We start from the raw sequence: 19,897 nt of genomic DNA on the forward strand, positions 1-19,897 counted from the left end.
TGAAGGGCTTGCATAGAAAAAAGTTAGCAGAGAGATTCCAGATACTTTCCAAAGGTGAAGGATTCAATGAGCAGTAAACAGCTGGTTTGCCTTTGATGTTAATTATCCCCATTTGAAGTATTTCCTTAAACACAAAACATTTATTAAGTTTCTACTGCTTGATAGATGCTGTTAGATACAAGGTGATTATGAGAGATGTGAAACTGTATCTACTAAAAGATTACTTTTTATTAGCGGCAGTGGGGCTGGGGGAGATAGAAAGATGAACATAAGTGACTCTCAGACAAGCTAAGATAAATACACAGAAAAGGGACAAAATATTCTGAAGAATTTGAGGAGACTGTGATAACTTTGAGGGGGAAGGTTTCATGGAGGAGATGGTAACTGAGTTTTAGCCTTCGAGAAAAGATCCATAGATGGAGATGACAATTCACACATGGAGGATGGTAGAACAAAGGCAAGGAGAAGGTAGAGCAGAGTTATAATGGAGGCCAGAGAGTAGCTTAGTATAGAAAGGTACAATTATTGAGCATTTACTGTATACTGAGCATTGTGATCAACACCTTATAAATATTTTCTTATTTGATTCTGCCAACAACATTGCAAGGTAGATGCTGTTATTCTTATTTTACAGTTGAGGATACAGACTGAGAAAGGTTAAGTAACTTACTCAGAGAGACACAATTAGTCTAAGGCTAGATTTGAACTTAGAATTGCCTGATGGCACTATGCCATCTAGTTGTTTTAACATGCTTAGTAGGCTGAAATTAAAGTACACAATGGGTTAGTTATATCATAAGACTTGAAAGGTAGGTTGTATCAAGATTGTGGAAGGACTTTGAATGCCAAAGCTAGGGATTTGGGTTTTATTCAGGAGGCAATAGAAAGCCACTGAAGGATTTTGGTACGGAGGTGATATAGGGATAAATAAGACAGAGAAATAAAGAATGGATTAGAGAGGGAACAGACTGAAGATAGAGTGATTTTGTTGTTTTGATGTTTCAGTTGTGTCCAACTCTAAGAAGAATAATTAATATAGCTATTATAGGTCTAGAGGGCTGCTGTGAGAAGACTTAGCCTGGTTTAATGTACCAGAAAGTAGTCCTGAGCCTGAACAGCCTCTTAGCTAGAGCTCTAAGACCTATCAGTCCCTTCACACTATAGGAGTGAGTATAAAGTGAAGGGTGTGCCATGGAGTGAAGCTTTTTTTTTAAAGACTCCTGGGGCTAGTACTGGGTTATCTTCACATCTCATTTAGTCATTTAGTTGTGTCTGTAAGGAATTAACTAAGTGAAGATTGTGTGGAATAGAGAGATAAGGTGAAGAAGAACTTACAGGAATCTGAATTCTTTTTCTATATTTTATTTTCATTATTTCTGTGTTTCCCCTATGATCTGTGTAATATATGCAGGCCCATATTTACTTGAGCCTTGGTCAGCTATAAACATATTTACTTAACCTGAGCTGATGACATTTATCAGTATCTGACATTTATCGATATTTAGTCTATTAGCTTGACTACTGTCTGTTTAATTATCTGAAGCCTAAAGGCCTGATTTTCTGATTTCCTAGAAATCAGGTGATTTCAGGGAAACAGAAACCTTCCATTTCAATCTCTCCGGATAGCAACAACCACTTAGATGTTCCCTGCCTCTCCCCCCTCCCCCCTCCCCCCCCCCCCCACCATACTCTCTTACTTGTGATGTAATCTCTTGTATAAAAGTTGTGTATCTTTACAACTTCTTTGGCCCTCCTACCACAAGCTTTCTCTTTCCCTTATCTTGTGATGGGATGGCTCATCCTCAGGAGATTTAATAAACAACCTTTCTACTGAGTGACTCTGAGTAGTCATTTTGCATAAGGATCTTCTACATCCCACATAGCTATGACCACACAAAGCTCCAGCTAAATGCCTGGATCTCTAGGCAAGCTTTTCCCATTTTTCTCATGCCAACTTTCTTATATCAAAGCAGATAAAACAATTAGAACCAAATTTCAGGACCAAACTGGAAAACTGGAAAAATTCCTGGGAAAACAAGAAGAAATTAGCATCAAGAACCTAGGGATTTGTCTCTTAGAGCTGGGTGAGCTTGAACCAATCACTTCCAGGGGTCCTCAAATCCCGCGGGCCAGATGTAGCAGCTGAGGATGATTATCCCCCTCACCCAGGCTATGAAGTTTCTTTATTTAAAGGCCCACAAAATAAAATTTTTGTTTTTACTATAGTCATGCCCTCCAACAGTTTGAGGGACAGTGAACTGACTCCCTATTTAAAAAGTTTGAGGACCCCTGATTTCTGAACCTCAGTTTTCTCATTTGTCAAATGAATTGATTGGATTAGAGGTCCTTTGAAGTCCCTTCCTGCTCTAAATCTGTGACCCCAGATATACCTCAAGGAATCCAAATATTAGACAGAAAAAGAAGTGAATGAGAGAGGGAGAAACTTATTTTACATTTGATGAAAATGTTTCTGTTTCCCTCTCCTTTCATTTGTCTCTCTCTCTATTTCTGTTCCTCCTTCTTTTGTCTCTGACTTTCATTTCTCCTCTCTCTGTGTCTGTCTGTCTCTGTCTCTCTTTGTCTCTCTCTGTGTTTCTATTTCTCTGTGTCTCTGACTGTCTCTCTTCTCTCTCTCTGTTGCTCCCAGACTCTCTATCTCTTTATCTCTCTCCCCCTCTGTTTCTGTCTCTGTCTTTTCCCTCTCTCTCTGTTTCTGTTTTTCTCTGTCTCTCTGTCTCTTCCCCACCCACTCTGTTTTCTGCGTCAAGAAAAATGATCTTTTCGTTAGTAAAGACAGAATAAAAATAGCCAATTCAGGAGTTGAAACTCAGAAGAAGTAAGGAGATAGTAAAAGAGTAGCTAGCTTCCCTTTATGGATTCACATTATCTGGCCCAGGAGTACGATATCTTCTGGTGCTGAAAGACAATAGGCTTGCAGACAACTGACCAGTGAGTTGGCCTTCCCGAGAAAATTCTTGAATAGTTAATTGAAGAAATAATTAGTGACATTGTGAAAACAAACAATCCTGAAAGCTATAAGAATTATGATTAATACAATGACCTTCATAATGCCAGAGGACCAGTGATGAAACCAATGATGTGCTTACTGACTGAGAGCTGAAAGATTTATGGAGCTGAGTGAGACATATATATTTTTATATACAGTGAATTAAGAAATTTATTTTGCTTGAGCAGGTATATTTGTTACAAGAAACTTGTCTTTAAAAAAAAATTTTAAAACAAATGTTCAAATATGCACTCTCCCCTATTCCAGAAAGAAAATTCCCTTTTCAAACATATATAGTTTTTTTTTTTTTTTTTTTTTTTTTTTTTTTTTTTTTTTTTTTTTTAATAACTTTTTATTGACAGAGCCCATGTCTGGGTAATTTTTTTTACAACATTATCCCTTGCACTCCTGTTCCGACTTTTCCCCTCCCTCCCTCCACCCCCTCCCCCAGATGGCGAGCAGTCCTATACAAGTTAAATATGTCGTAGTGTATCCTAGATACAATATATGTGTGCAGAACCGAACAGTTCACTTGTTGCACAGGAAGAATTGGATCCAGAAGGTAGAAATAACCCGGGAAGAAAGACAAAAATGCAAGCAGTTTACCTTCATTTCTCAGTGTTCTTTCTTTGGGTGTAGCTGCTTCTGTCTATCCTTGATCAATTGAAACTGAATTAACTCTCTTTATCGAAGAAATCCACTTCCATCAGAATACATCCTCATACAGTATCATTGTTGAGATATATAATGATCTCCTGGTTCTGCTCATTTCACTTAGCATCAGTTCATGTAAGTCTCTCCAATCCTCTCTGTATTCATCCTGCTGGTCATTTCTTACAGAACAATAATATTCCATAACATTCATATACCACAATTTACCCAGCCATTTTCTTTTTTTTTTTTTTTTTTTTTTTTTTTATAATAAATTTTATTTTATTTAATAATAACTTCGCATTGACAGAATCCATGCCAGGATAATTTCTACACGACATTATCCCTTGCAATCACTTATGTTTCGTTTTTTCCCCTCCCTCCCTCCACCCCCCCCTCAGGATGGCAAGCAGTCCTATATATGCTAAACATGTTGCAGTATATCCTAGATACAATACATATTTGCAGAACCAAACAGTTCTCTTGTTGCACAGGGAGAATTGGATTCAGAAGGTAAAAATAACTCGGGAAGAAAATCAAAAATGCAAATAGTTCACATTCATTTCCCAGTATTCCTTCTTTGGGTGTAGCTGTTTCTGTCCATCATTTCTCCAATGAAACTCAGTTAAGTCTCTTTGTCAGAGAAATCCACTTCCATCAGAATACATCCTCATACAGTATCGTTGTCGAAGTGTATAATGATCTCCTGGTTCTGCTCATCTCACTTAGCATCAGTCCATGTAGGTCTCTCCAAGCCTCTCTGTATTCATCCTGCTGGTCATTCCTTACAGAGCAATAATATTCCATAACATTCATATACCACAATTTACCCAGCCATTCTCCAATTGATGGGCATCCATTCATTTTCCAGTTTCTAGCCACTACAAACAGGGCTGCTACAAACATTTTGGCACATACAGGTCCCCTTCCCTTTTTTAGTATCTCTTTGGGGTATAAGCCCAATAGAAACACTGTTGGATCAAAGGGTATGCACAGTCAAACATATATAGTTAAACAAAACAAATTCCCAAACTTTCCATGTTAAAAAGCCTCTATCTGTATTTGATTCCATCACCTTTCTATGAGGAAGTAGGTAACATATTTCATCTTTTCTCTTTCCCTCTTTTCCAGTAGGCTAGGTGGCACATTGAACAGAGCACTGGGCCTATATTCAGGAAGACCTGAGTTGAAATCTGTACTAAGACACTTACTAGCTGTGTGACTCTAGGCAAGTCACTTAGCCCTGCTTGCCTTAGTTTTCTCATCTGTAAAATGAGCTGAAGAAGGAAATGGTAAAACATTCCAATATCTTTGCCAAGAAAACCCCAAATGGGATCATGAAGAATCAGATGTGGTTGAAATCATTAAACAATGCCCCACCTAACTCTGCCCCTGCAATAAGGTGGGAAGGAGAGAAATTTTTTCCTTTTCTTTCTTTCTTTCTTTAGAAATAAGGATTTTATTTTTTAAAATATTTTTTATTATTATAGCTTTTTATTTACAAAACATATGTGTTGTTTTTAACATTGACCCTTGAAAAACCTTCTGTTCTAACTTTTACTCTTCTTCCTCCCATCCCTTCCTCTAGATGGCTGGTAGTCCAATACATGTTAAATATGTTAAAGTATATATTAAAGGATTTTATTTTTTAATCCTTTTTTAAATTAAAGTTTTATATATATATATATAAATATTTTAAATTAAAGTTATATATATATAAATATAAAGTTATATATGTTAAATATGGTAGAAATATATGTTAAATCCAATATATATACATATTTATGCAATTATCATGCCACATAAGAAAAAAAAAGAAGCAAAGTAAAATGCAAGCAAACAACAACAAAAAGAGTGAAAATGCTATGTTATGAACCACACTAAGTTCCCACAGTCCTCTCTCTGGGTGTAGATGGCTCTCTTCATTGGAACTGGTTTGAATCATCTCATTATTGAAGAGAGCCTTATTCATCAGAATTGATCATCATATAGTCTTGTTGTTGCCATGTATAATGATCTCCTGGTTCTGTTCATTTCACTTAGCATTAGTTCATATAAGTCTCTCCAGGCTTCTTTGAAATCATCCTGAAATCATTTCTTACAGAACAATAATATTCCATAATATTCATTCATATACCATAATTTATTTAGCCATTCTCCAATTGATGTACATCCATTCAGTTTCCAGTTTCTTGCCACTACAAAAAAGGACTGCCATAAACATTTTTGCACATGTGGGTCCCTTTCCCTCCTTTAAGATCTCTTTGGAATATAAGCCCAGTAGAAATACTACTGGATCAAAGGGTAGGGACAGTTTGATAACTTTTTGAGCATAGTTCCAAATTGCTCTCCAAAATAGTTGGATGAAAAATTTCTTTTAATTGAAAAAAGAGAGATATGGAGTAGTGCTACAGATGTGGAATATCATATACACTTTCAGATGAGGTAACTGTATTGTTAGTTTTGTTTAATTGTTTTACTTTGTTATGAGAGACCACTAATGGAGTGGGAAGCAATCTATGTATATTTGTAATGTGCAAACAAAACATATCAATGTAATTAAAAAAGATAGAGATGGTTAATGAGCATCTAAAAACAAAGTAGTAATTATAAAAAGTTAGCACAGATTCATCATGAACAGATCATGTCTGTCTAACTATTGCCCCCTCCCTCCCTCCTTCCCTCCCTCCCTCCTTCCTTCCTTCCTTCCTTCCTTCTTTCCTTCCTTCCTTCCTTCCTTCCTTCCTGCCTTCCTGCCTTCCTGCCTTCCTGCCTTCCTGCCTTCCTGCCTTCCTGCCTTCCTGCCTTCCTGCCTTCCTACCTTCCTTCCTTCCTGCCTTCTTGCCTTCCTGCCTGCCTTCCCTAAATGAATAGATTAGGTCAATTAAGTAGATATATAGCAAGACATTTGCTAAAACATAGTTAGATGGGTTAAGAGTTTTTTGACTTGTGAAGTCTTAAAGAATAGAATGGTTCAATATCAATCTAGCAAGAGCTCTCTAGGGAGGTATCCCCCCTTCCAAGACTATTTCTGTGCTATTTAACATTTTTTTTTCTGTGATTTAGATAAAGGCATAGATCCCAGATGTGTCAAATTTCCATATGATACAAAACTGAAGGGGAGACATAATACCCTGGATGGATAGAGTCAGGATCCAAAAATATCTTGGCAGATTAAAGCTCTGGGCTGGATCTAATAAAATAAAATTAAGTGAAGTTAAATATAAAGTCTAGCACTTAGGTTCAAATGATCAATTTTACAAATACAGAATGATTAATAGTAGTTTGTAAAAAAAAAGACACACTGGATTTTTTGAGGGTAGTAAGTTTGATATGGGTCCACAATGTGATGTAGTAGTCAAAAAAAGAGCAAATATCGCTGTAGAAAGAAAGGTAGAACTTTATGAATAAGGAGACTTTCCCCTTTATTAGCTTTGCTGTGGCTAGGTCACATCTCAAGTCTTGTCTTCTGTTTTAGATTCTGTTTACAAGTTAAAAAAGATGTTAATAAGCTAGAGAGTTATCTCTCCACAGGAGAGCACCCAGGATAGTGAAGGATTTTAACTCCATATTATAGGAGCAACCGAAGGAATTGCTCACTTTAGCCTGGAGAAGAGAAAATGGGGAGGTTAGGGATGGGCAAGTTAATGGTCTCAAATGTTTAAAGACTGGCATATGGAGAAGGAATTAGATTTGTTCTGTTTGGTCTTGGAGACAGGACCAGGAGTCATGAATTAAAGAGAATGCTGGATCCAGAGTCAGAAAGATCTGAATTCAAATCCAGTTTCAGAGTTATTGATTGTGACACTAAGGTAGCTCATTTAACCCTTGTTCAGTTTCCTCAACTGTAAAAGGAGGATAAGTTATTGTGAGACAATATTTGTAAAGTGCTTATAACCTTCCTCTTCCTTTTCCTCCTCTTCCTCCTCCTCCTCCTTTTTCTCCTTCTCCTCTTCCTTCTCCTTCTTCACCTCCTTCTCTTTCTTCTCTTCCTTCTTCTGGTTCTCCTTCTCCTCTTCTTCTTTCTCCTCATTCTTCTCTTCCTTCTCTTCCTCCTCCTTTTCTTCTTCTTCCCCTTCCCTCTCTCCTTCCTTTTTCTCATTCTCTTTCTCCTTCTCTTCTTCCTCCCCATCCTTTCCCTCCTCCTCCTTTTCCTCCTCTTCCCCCACCTCTTCCTATTCTTCTTTCTCCTCATTATTTTCTTCCTACTCTTCCTCTTCTTCCCATTTCCTTCTCCTCCTTCTCTTCCTCCCCTTCCTTTTTCTCCTTTTTCTCCTTCTCTTCTTTCTACTCCTTCACCTCCCCTTCCTCCTCCCTTCATCTCCCCTTCCTTCTCCTCCTTTTTCTCCTTCTCTTCTTTCTTCTTCTCCTCCTTCACCTCCTCCTCCTCTTCCTCCTCCCTCCATCTCCCCTTCCTTCTTCTCCTTCTCATTCTCTTTCTTCTTCCAGTACTCAGAGTCTGAATGAAGGTTTCATTAATACAGTGTGCTTCAAATATCTCCATGGTCAAGTGTGATTGGCTAGCCGTGATAAAGGCAGGTGGACTTTTTCCACCAAGCTGCTGTTATTGATCCTGATTCCCTCCACTGCTGTGGCTGCATTGCCCCCTTGTGGCCATATCATGAAATATTCTAAGGTTTCATGATAGCTCAGGGTTTTCTCATTCTCATCTTGATAATTAGAGACTGGTATTACTGCTCAAGCAAGCTTTTGTGAGAATGACATGGGAGGCCCGCGCCCTGGGGTATCAGAAAGCAAGCGAGGGCCTCAGGAGAAAGAATCTGACTGATGTTTATTCTATTCTTGGCCTATTTTTTGCTGAAAAGTACAAGATTTGACAGATTTTTTGGCTTTATTCCCAGAAAGCTGAAGGAGTAAGTTTACTGTGTGTGTGTGTGTGTGTGTGTGTGTGTGCACGTGCACCTGCATGTGTACACATCATATATGTGTATCCTTGTTGCCATTGGAATGGTGACAAATCTTAGGCTTCTACCATGAACAACAGAGAAGTAGTTAAAAGATATGTACAAAGAACTTTCTTTTTTCTCCCTCCCCATTTAAAATTTTTTTCCCTCTAAGTTATGTGTAAAACAACATTTTTTGGGTTATACATGTGTTTTTACGTATTTCCATATGAATTATTCTGGGAGAGAAAAATCAGAACAAAAGGGAGAAACCACGAGTTTAAAAAAAAAAAACAGAAGAAAAAACAGTGAACATAGCATATGTTGATTTACATTCAGTCTCCATAGTTCTAAATGCAAATGTCATTTTCCATTCAAAGTTTATTGGGATTGCCTTGGATCACTGAATTGCTGAGAAGAACCAAGTCTGTCATAGTTGCTTTGTACAATGTTTTTCAGGTTCTGCTTATTTTGCTCAGTATCATGAACAAACAACTTTCAGCAGAATTTTACACTTTTGCTTGATGTTTGCAGTGAACACTTGAATTCCTTGGCTATCTCTTCTGCTTTGAGAAAAGATGATTAAACAGCGATGTTGATATGGATGTTTCTCACTTGGGGAGATTTTGTAACTCCGAGAGAGAGAGTTGGATCTAGGATATCTAGATCTAACTAGTTCCCTTAGTCAGTGCTGACTGTGTTTTGGAAGGTGCTCTCCCCAACTGGTTGATCACTGATAGGGAGGATAAAAGGATAAGCTCAAGCCCTGACCTGGATTCCCTATGGGGGAGAGTTTCATGGGGGAATTAAGACATTCTTGATGTTTTAATGTTCTAAGTACCAATTTCCCAGGAGAATCTTCTAAGAATTATAGATTACTATAGTGTATTTAAGATTTTATTAAACAATGCTTTTGAGTCTTGTGTTTTTAATTTTTTTTTGTGTTTGGAAGAAATAAATAGCTATCCTGTATCTGATCTACACAGCACATTGAGTATCTCTTTAATCTTTTCTTGGGAAACCCTACAGTTGAGCTAAACCTAAGTTTTATGGATAAGTCCCAATTAATGTAAATAATTAATCCTTTGGAATAGTCACATGTATTTGAATTTGCACTTTTCAAAGTTATAATTATGTAAAATATAATAATTGATTCTGGCTAAAGGGAAAAATGCCATGCAAATTTGAATAATTCAAACATTTCAGAAGATCCTTTATTTGTACTCATTAAGACTTAGTTGTAATTAATATTCCCTTGAGTTTTAGGGCCTAAAGAGTCAGAAAATGCAAGAAAAAGTCCGATTTCTTTTTTTCAGAGGCCTGGCTTTTCCAGGACTAAACCTCATGGCCATCTAAGCACAGACCCATGGGCCTAGAGGGTCTGTTGTTATATAAGCATATAATACACTGCATTTGCTTTTCTCTATGCCTGGAAACTAACTTATTTCTACCTCACAAGATCTCTCCATTCCTTCTAGGCTCAATTGAAACACCAACTTTTCCACGAAGCCTCAACTGATTCTACCCTGTCTCAACTTCTATTGCATTTTCTCCTTATAAATTAACTATCTTTTATTTGTTTGATATATATGTATATATATATTTATATGCTTATGTATGTACTCATTATATCCTCCAATACAATGTAAACTCCTTGGGGAATGGGTTATTTCATTTTTGAATTTGTATTCCCAGTATTTAGCATAATGCCTATATATAGGACACATTTAATCAATGATTCAATCATTGATAGATTTATATACTTCTAGTTGAGCCTTCATTGAAAAATAGTGACAAAATGTCTGTTTCTTTTGACTTAGACATCTTACTTCTGGACATATACATCAAGAAGGTCAAGTCACTGGAAAATCAAAATATTAATTGAAGTTTTTTTTTTTTGTGATCACAAAGAACTGGAAACAAAGTGAAGATCATGACATTTGAATGTAATGAGCTATTTATCTGTTTATATTATTAATTAATTTACAATCTATTATAATGATGAATATGAAGACTTCAGAGAGACAAGGAAAGACTTTTGTGAATTGTTACAGAAATAGAGTCAGCAGATCCAGGAAAACAGTATTAATAATGACTACAAAAGTGTAGGCATCAAAATGGAACTGGGTACTATGTAATTATAATAACTAAGAAGATATAAGAAAAAGTTCCCTCTCTCCTTTCATTGAAGAAATAGAGAATTATGGGTGTAGAATGTGGCATAAGCTGCCATATATAATATGTTGATTAGTTTTTTGAACTTTTTTCTTTTAAAAAAATTACATTGATTTATTTCATTTTTACATCACTTTGCTTTTCCAATGCATTCCTATGTTCTTTCTCTTCTAAAAAGTTATTCTTGATAATAAAAAAGAAAAAAATGGAATGCCAAACTGTTTTTCTAAAAAAAAATTATAAAGGAAGGCTTACTTGAATTCTGGAATGAATACAGTACAAAAGCAAAAGGTATCCATAATTTTTTTAATAAAAGGAAAATATATAAAAAAAGATAAACTACATCTCCTAGCCCAGAATTCCAATTTCTCCATGAGTCTTTGATGACCCAGGATCCGAGGAGGAAGCAACAGGCTGGGTTGAGCTATGCAAAAAAATCTAAATTTTCTGATGATCTACTTGTGCCCAATCTGTAGTAGTAACTTGCAAACTTGTATTGTTCTGATCAACCTATTGTGATGTTCAGTGTTGAAGAACAATGTTGAATATCACAATATTGTTCAGCTATAGCTGATCAGATTGCAATATTGTGAGGTCTCCAGTTTCTCTGAAAATGAAGGTGGAACGACAACAAGGTTGGACTCCAGGGCTAGACCAGCACTGGGTAAAATCCTTAATGCTCTCATCCCCAAGCCAGTCCGTCTGCCTTGTGAGGGAAGCAATGAATCAGAACAAAGGAGCTCTGTCCAGCGGCTTGGTGGTGATTCCCTAAATGGCCTCCAGGGGATGCTGTGGCTACTGAATTGTTCCTACACTGTTCCCGGAGTCTGAGTATATTTCTTGTTTAGTGTTTACTCCCAGGGAAATGGATCTTAACTTCCCTGATGGTGGAGTGAGCCAGTGAAAGCAGAAGGAGGGCCAAAAGAGTAACTGTCTATTGTTCTAGGACAGTGATTCTCAAAGTATGGTCTAGAGAATCCTGGGGATCTCTGAAACCCTTTTAGAGGGTCTACAAATTCAAAAATAGTTTTTATTTCCAATATGGTAAATGTCTATAACTATAACCCAGGTAAACAAAACCGCTTTGGAGAGATCCTCAATAATTTTTAATAGGATAAAGATACTGAAAACAAAAGTTTGAGAACCACTGCTCTAGGACCAAGCCTAGTGGAGAGGGGCTAGATCATGTGCATAGTGGTCACACAGGGATCCATCTACCTGTCCATTAGGCACTGTCCATCAGCAACAAATACTGGGCACAGCCCCCCAAACGCGGCGCAGGGACCCTTCAGGAATTCTTGGCTAATTCATTGTCCTAGAACCACTTGAAGCCTAGGCTGGGAATTCCAATGCTTCCTGGCTCCCCGAGGACTGGCTGACAGTAGGGGAGGAGGGGACTGTTTGCAGAAACACATCAAAGCCTGTGTTGGGGGGTGGAGAGGAGGAAGCTAAGAAGACAGAGCTTTGGGCTAGTGGGGTGGATATTGTCTGGTGGAGGGGAGAGTAAGGTCGACCAGCAAAAATCCTTGATTATGTGGAATGGGGGAGGGTTCCTGGGACTGTTTGAGGGATGAGTCACTGGTGGAGGCCCAGCAGAGTATTGGAAACAGGCTCTTGGAAACAGGGCCAGGAAGTACCAGGTACACTCTGTTTTCTCCTTCCCTGCCCCCACAGAGGGTAGGAGGCAGCTCTATGCTAGATTCAGCAGGCCTTTGTCCCTTCCTATGGCTAGCCTGAGTCCAGCTTGGCCCAATTTCTCCCTTTCTCTTCTCCCCAGGGATGGGGAACAGTAGGCCAGAAGTGGTATTAAGAAATCCTACTAAGCCATATTGGTGCCAGGGGCAAAGGAAGGATAAGGGGCACTGAGATGGGGAGAGATGAATGGGGTTTCATAGGGCTATAGATTTTAAAATGGAAGGGAATTTAGAGACCATTGAATCCAATCTCCTCACTTTATAAATGGGGAAACTGAGGCATATGTTTAGTGTCTCCCCCAAAATTACACTGTTACACAGTTGTGTAGTTACACAATTAATAAGATGGAATTTGAAGCGAATTTTTCTTGCTCCCAAAGATCAGTATATTATCCATTAATTTTGCAATTTAAATGCAGGAGACTTTTGGGTTGGTGTTCAGCATCTGGGGGTCTGGAATGTAGCTGCTGGGGGAAGGTGGGGCCAGGTAGTATGGTGCTGCCCTGAACTTTGCTGGAGGGTAGGAGAGAAATGTCAGAGGAAGCCTACTCCTGGATGTTCTAAAATTTGATGCCTTGGGACTTTAGTCATTCTGCAAGATAAGCTTTCATTCTTGTCCAAAATTACCAAAAAAACCTTTTGGGAAACAATCACCACAGCTGCCACTTACATAACATTTCAAGATTTAGAAAGCATATTATATAACTATCTCATATGATCATATGATTCAGTTTTCATTCATCTCTAGGAATTCAAGTCCCACTTGATTCTAAATCCAGCACTGTTACTATGGCCTATTTCTTCTCAGCTCACACTGCTGTTACCCTGATTTAGGACTCATCACCGCTTACCTGAAATACTGAAATAACCTCCTAATTGGTCTCTCTGCCTCAAATCTCTCCCCTGTCCTATCCAGCCTTCATTCAACTGCAAAAATTTCCATAAGGTTCTAGTCTAGCCACATCACTCCCTTCCTATAAACCCTGGTGGCTCCTTAATAATTTAATCTGACAATCTGACTTCACTTAATTATCCAAGCTTATTTCACAATAAGCTTTCACGCTTTCATTCAGGACAGCTAAGTGACACACTGGACAGAGCATTGGGTTTGGAGTCAGGAAATTCAAAATCAGCCTCAGATACTCACTAGCTTTACGACTCTGGGCGAGTCACTTAATCCTGTTCGACTCAGTTTCCTCATCTGTAAAATGAGCTGGAGAAGAAATGGCAAAGTACTCTAGCATCTTTGCAAAGAAAACCTTATTTCTACAAAGTGAAATGACTGAACAAAATCCTTCTCTTCACATTCCAGCCAAACTGGCATTTTGTTCTTCCCTATAGATGTTTCCTTACTTGTCTTTGCACAGATTGACCCCTTATTTCTGAAATGCAAACAATCTCTCCTTACCCTTTTACTCTTGGAATCTCTAGCTCTCTTCAGAGTCCAATTCAAAGGAGACCTTTTATTGAAGCCTTTCCTGATCCCTCCCCTCAAACAACTAGTATTGTCTATATCCATTCTCCCAATATTTTGCTTTGTACATTTTTTAAAATTTACTTTCACAAACAAGTTGTTTTCTGGATAGACTGTAAGTAGAGGGTAAACTGTTTTGTTTTCATAATGCTAGATCCTAGTTTCTACTTAGGTCCTTTTTAAGTTGTGTCCAACTTTTTGTGACTCCATTTGGGGTTTTCCTTGGCAAAGATAATAGAGTGACTGCCAATTCCTTCTCCAGTTTATTTTATAGATGAGCAAACTCTGGTAAACTGGGTCAAACCAGTTGCCCAGGGTCACACAACTAGTTAAGTCTGAGGACAAATGTGAATTCAAGTCTTCCTGGCTCTTGGCCCTGGGCTCTATACACTGCACCATCTAACTGCCCTGCTAGTATGTAGCATACAAGAGGCATTTAATAAATGCTTGTTTTTTGATGGATTGATCTGCAAAATAAGGAAGTTGGATTAGATGGCCTTTAAATTTCTTTCAAACTCTAAATCAATGATCCTGTGTTTAACTCTTTTCCTCATCCATTAGAATGGAAGGTCCTTAAGGATAGGAATTATTTTCTTGCTTGTTTTTGTATCCTCAGTGCTCAGAGTAGTGCCTGGCACATAATAAATGCTTAATAAATGTTTGCCCTATCCATCTACCATGTACCTATCTACTATTGATCTTTCATTTTTCTTTCTCTTTTTCTCTTCCTCCCTCCTTCCTTCCCTCCCTCCCTCCCTTTCTTTCTTCTTTCCTTCCTTCCTTCCTTCCTTCCTTCTTCCTTCCTTCCTTCCTTCCTTCCTTCCTTCCTTCCTTCCTTCCTTCCTTCCTTCCTTCCTTCCTCCCTCTTTTCCTTTCTATCTTTCTTTTTTTTTTCTTTCTTTCACAAAATCCATTTTGGTAAGATAAGCTAATTCCTTTTCTCTTGTTCTTTGTACTTTCCTCTCACATTTATCACTCCTCCCTCTAGAGAATTCTGTGCCAGCCATTCCTATCTCTGCCTCTTAATCCTCTGCTTCTCCAGGGCTTTTCAGCCTTGATGACTGGAATCTCCAAGAATGGATGGGCTTGTGTTGGATAAGCTTGAAGCATAAGGTTAGGCTTTAAGGCCCAGGATGCCCCACCTACCTTCCACCAGGACCTTTCTCATGATCTCATTTTCTGAGATGAGGGGGCCTTGGACACAGCTGGGAGTGGCAGACCTCTGGACAAAGCCTCAGGCAGAACCAGCTTCTTGAGCAATGATTCACAGACCCTGGAGGTGTACAAGGGCAACTGGCCAATTCACAAAGAGCCAAAGGGCCACTATAACCCCTGGAGGGTCTAGGAGAGGAGTTAGCCAACCAGAAATCAGGACATATTGGTTGCAATATACTAGATACTATCTCAGAGAACAGAGGGGTCTTCAGAGATCACTTAGTTCAACTTACCCATTTTAATAGAGGACACTAAGTTAATCGATCCAATAGTGAGATAGTGGCAGAGCCAAGGATTCTTGACTTCTAGTCCTGTTTCTTTTTTTTCTCTCTCTTTTTCTTTCTTTCTTTCTTTCTTTCTTTCTTTCTTTCTTTCTTTCTTTCTTTCTTTTACTGCTCTTTGGTGTTATTGCCTTTTTTTCTCTTTCTAGTGCTTATCACAATACTTGGCATGTAGTAAGCTTTTAATAAACACATACTGATTGATTGTTTCATTGTCTGTAGTAATCCCCCTTCTTTCAAAGTTCCCTTTAAGTCAGCACAGGGATTCCCTCCTTGGCTCCACTCAGTGACCTCATTATCTGTCCCCATCCCCTTTCTACTCTGTACTCTTTTTCCTGGGAGAATTCAATTCAATTAAAAAAAGAAGAACAATATATATTTGAGGAATCTATAGTATGCTCTGCACTTGCTTGGAACTGGGACAGAAACTTCTATAAGAAAGAGTCCCCATGTTCAGGTATCTTACAATTTAGTTGTAAATAGTGGTGGTAGTAGTAGTAGAATTAGTGGGAGTAGTAATAGCAACCATGATAGTAGTGGTGATAGTGGAGGTAGTAGTAGCAATCTTTGTAGTAATGGCTGATATTTATGTATCATTTAAAGGTTTATAAATTATACACATTTTCTCATTTTGTGAGTAGGTGCAATTATCACTCCATTTTACTGATGAGATAGCTTTTCAGAAAATTGTTAATGCTTTGCTCAAGATCACATGGCTAGTAAATATCTAAGGTAGGATTTGAAAGCAGGTCTTTTTATTCCACCTCTAGAACATTTTGTTTTATCACCTTTCTAGGTACGAAAGATAAGACAAATAAAATTATTTGGACCAATCCACGATTTTATTTTAGGGTGGACTCCAAGGGTCTGAGTATAAATCTAGTCTCAAAAGTTTACTAACTATATAACCCTGGGCAAATTATTAACTTTATTTGCCTTAGTTCCTTATCCATAAAATGAGTTAGAGAAGAAAATGGCAAACCACTCCAGTATCTTTTCCAAGAAAGCCCCTAAATGGGATTATAAAGAGTTGGATGTGACTGAAACAACTAAGTAACAACAGCCATATTTCATTTCATTCACATTCAGACTCTCTCCAGATACTACTCCTTGCTTGTGTGCATATCATAGGTACTTAATAACAACAACAATAATAGCTAGCATTTGTATACTACTTCTAGGTTTGCAAAATACTTACAAGTATCATCTCATTTGGTCCTCACAACAATTCTTGAGAGATAATTGTTATACTTAACTTCACTTTTCATATGAGAAAATTGTGGTAGAGAGAGTTAAGGTTAATTGCCCAGGATCATAAAATAATGTATGAAGCTATATTTGAACTCGGGTCTTCCTGACTCTAGGATCAACGCTGTATCCACTGTTCCACCTAGCTATCCTTAATAACATGGTAGTTGACTGACTGCCTCATTGATTTTGTATGGGTACCTTTCTTTCTTCCCTCCTCATTCCACTTCTGTTTTATGTGCTGCCTTCCCTCATTATAAAATAAAGTTCTTGTCCTTGTCTTACTTGTTTATATAACCCTAACAGTCTCATAGAGCTTTATAAGTTCTTGCTTTCTCTTCTCTCTTTCTCTCTTTTTTCTTTTCTCTCTCTCTTCCTTCTTTCTTTTCTATCTTTCTTTCTTTTTTCTCTTTTTCTCTTTCTTTCTTTTTTCTCTTTCTCTTTCTCTCTCCCTTCCTTCTTTCCTTCCTTCCTTCCTTCCTTCCTTCCTTTCTTCCTTCCTTCCTTCCTTCCTTCCTTCCTTTCTTCCTTCCTTCCTTCCTTCTTCCTTCCTTCCTTCCTTCTTCCTTCCTTCCTTTCTTTTTCTTTTTCTTTCTCTTTCTCTCCCTCCCTCCCTCCCTCTCTCCCTCTCTCCCTCTCTTTCTTTCTTTCTTTCTTTCTTTCTTTCTTTCTTTCTTTCTTTCTTTCTTTCTTTCTTTCTTTTCTTTCTTTCTCTCTCTCCCTTCCTTCCTCCCTCCTTCCCTCTCTCTTCTCTCTTTCTTTCTCTTTCTTTTTCTTTTTTTTTTCTCTCTCTCTCTGTCTCTCTCTCACTTCCACGTACTCTCCGTCTTCTCTTTTCACTCTCATTCTCTCACACACAACACATATACACACACTCCTTCATATATCTCTGTTTTTCTCTCTCCAGTTTCCAACATAGTCCTGAGACTGCCCATTCTCAATGCCTGACATGCTCACTTCCTTTTCCAATTATACATACTAATGAGAACTGAACTAGAACCAGAAGATTAAATAGCCCATAGTGAGTGTCAGAGGTAGTGGGATTCAGACTCAGGTGAGGAGTTATGTTATGCAGAGAACCACTGAAGATTTTTGTGAAGGAAATGACAAAAGATCTGTGCTTTAAGGAAGACCATACAGATGAGAAGGGTCTAGCTAAGTTTAGAGAGTCGCACTACGGGCAGGGTGGTTGGTCAATTCTTTGATCAAGGTGACCTGTGAAACGGAGACATATCCATCAATAACCCTAAGAGAATTGGATGGTATTTGGACTTCAGAAACTCATAACTTCAAGGACGCGAAAATTGTAGGCGTACCTAGCAGTCCCAGCAGTTTTGCAATCGCTTTGTTCCAATTTTATAATCATTTCAAGGCGGCCAAACCTCAGAGACGTGAATCCCTAACACCCTCTGATCCATGGGAAGTGGAGCACATTGTCTGCCCAGGAACCTGCAGTACTTGGTTGCTGGGGAGACGCTAGCTAATTTACTCCACCCGATCGCGAGCTCCTCCTTTGGCAATCTGTGCGACCTACCTATATATGAGCCCTTCGGGATCTATCTACCTGTTGCCCTTCCTTCCTAATCTCTTCCTCTCGCCAGCACTGCCTCTTTCTCCACCCTGCCCCCAAACTCCACTGACACAAGGACTTTCACTGAGTAGGTGAATTGAGGCATTTGAGATGACAAGCCAAGGAGGTTGTGGGGAGTTTGGAGTTGACTGGACTAGCGGCTATGAGTTCCTATAGTCTCAGGCCTCTGGAAGGCTTAATTTGCACTTTTACAGCCTATATTTTGGCTGCTAAAGGATATATTTCCCAAATGATAACGTTTTTCTTAATCCACTAAGTACATCCTGTAACGGTCTCCTGGGGCTTTCTTCATGTGTGACATTGGGATCATGTGGGTTATGTTCTTAGTGATGGGTGGGGTGGGGAGAGAGAAGGTTTGGTTTTTCAGGTGACGATTTTTTTTTCCCGAAGATTCAACAATGGCAATTAGTACCTGTTTCCTGTCTCTGCTGTCTGCAACCCTGAGAAAAACTGGGTATCACACTAATTAGAAAAAAAGTTTTTGGGATTTTGGGTCTCCTTATCTCAATCAGGAAATGTTACTATCATTCATAGATCTAATCACTGCTGGTGGCTATGGAAATTTTGACCTGTTGCATTTCCAACTTGGGCTAGTTCCCTGTCCACTCCCTGGGACTTGGGCCACCATTCCAGAAACCCAGTCGGGGATTTATTCCTTCTGCAGTGCAGAATCCAATCTTAAGGAATCTAACAGCCTCAGTTTGGAATTATCAGTGAAAATAGACCTGAACCACTATGATGTTCCAAGATAATGGAATAGTGAGGGATATCTGAATGCCTGTGTGCAAACCAGGGTCAGAAAAGAGACTTTTATTCCTTAAATTCTGATTTCTAAAAGAATGAGAAAGAATAATCATGGGAAAACAGTAAGACAGTCTCTGACTCTAGAGCCTCCATGTTCAGATCTATGGAAGCTCCCTTTCTCAATTATGACCTATATTTTTCTTATTATTGCTCTACATACCAATCATTTTGTGAAACCACATGGTTTATTAAATATAGTTCAATTGTAAAAATTTTATGGAGTTCTCTTCATGCACCAAGTCTTCTTTTTAAGGTTTATTCCTCAAAAACCAAGGGTAAGCCAATAGATAAATGGTCAAAGGATATGAAAAGAATTTTCAGAGGAAGAAATTAAAGCAATTTCTAGGCATAGATGAAAAAATTCTCCAAATCATATTGATTACAGAAATGCAAATTAAGACAACTCTGAGGAACCACTTCACACTCTCTGACTAAGATGACAGAAAAAGATTATGATAAATATTGGAGGGGATGTGGAAAAATTGGGACATTGGTGGAGTTGTGAAATAATTGATTATTCTGGAGAGCAATTTGGAACTATGCTCAAAGGACTATAAAACTGGGCATACCCTTTGATTCAGGAGTGTCTTTACTGGGTCAATATCCCAAAGAGATAATAAAAAAGGGAAAAGGACCCACATATGCAAAAATGTTTGTAGCTCCTAATTTTGTAGTGGCAAGGAAGTGAAAACTGAATGGATGCCCATTAATTGGGGAATGGCTGAATAAATTAGGGGATGTGAATGTAATGGAATATTATTGTTCTATAAGAAACAATGAGCAGACTGATTTCAGAAAATCCTGGAAAAACTTACATGAACTGATGCTAAGTAAAGTGGGTAGAACCAAGAGA

Source organism: Antechinus flavipes, chromosome 4 (assembly GCF_016432865.1).
Source record: "Antechinus flavipes isolate AdamAnt ecotype Samford, QLD, Australia chromosome 4, AdamAnt_v2, whole genome shotgun sequence".
Classification (NCBI taxonomy): Eukaryota; Metazoa; Chordata; class Mammalia; order Dasyuromorphia; family Dasyuridae; genus Antechinus; species Antechinus flavipes.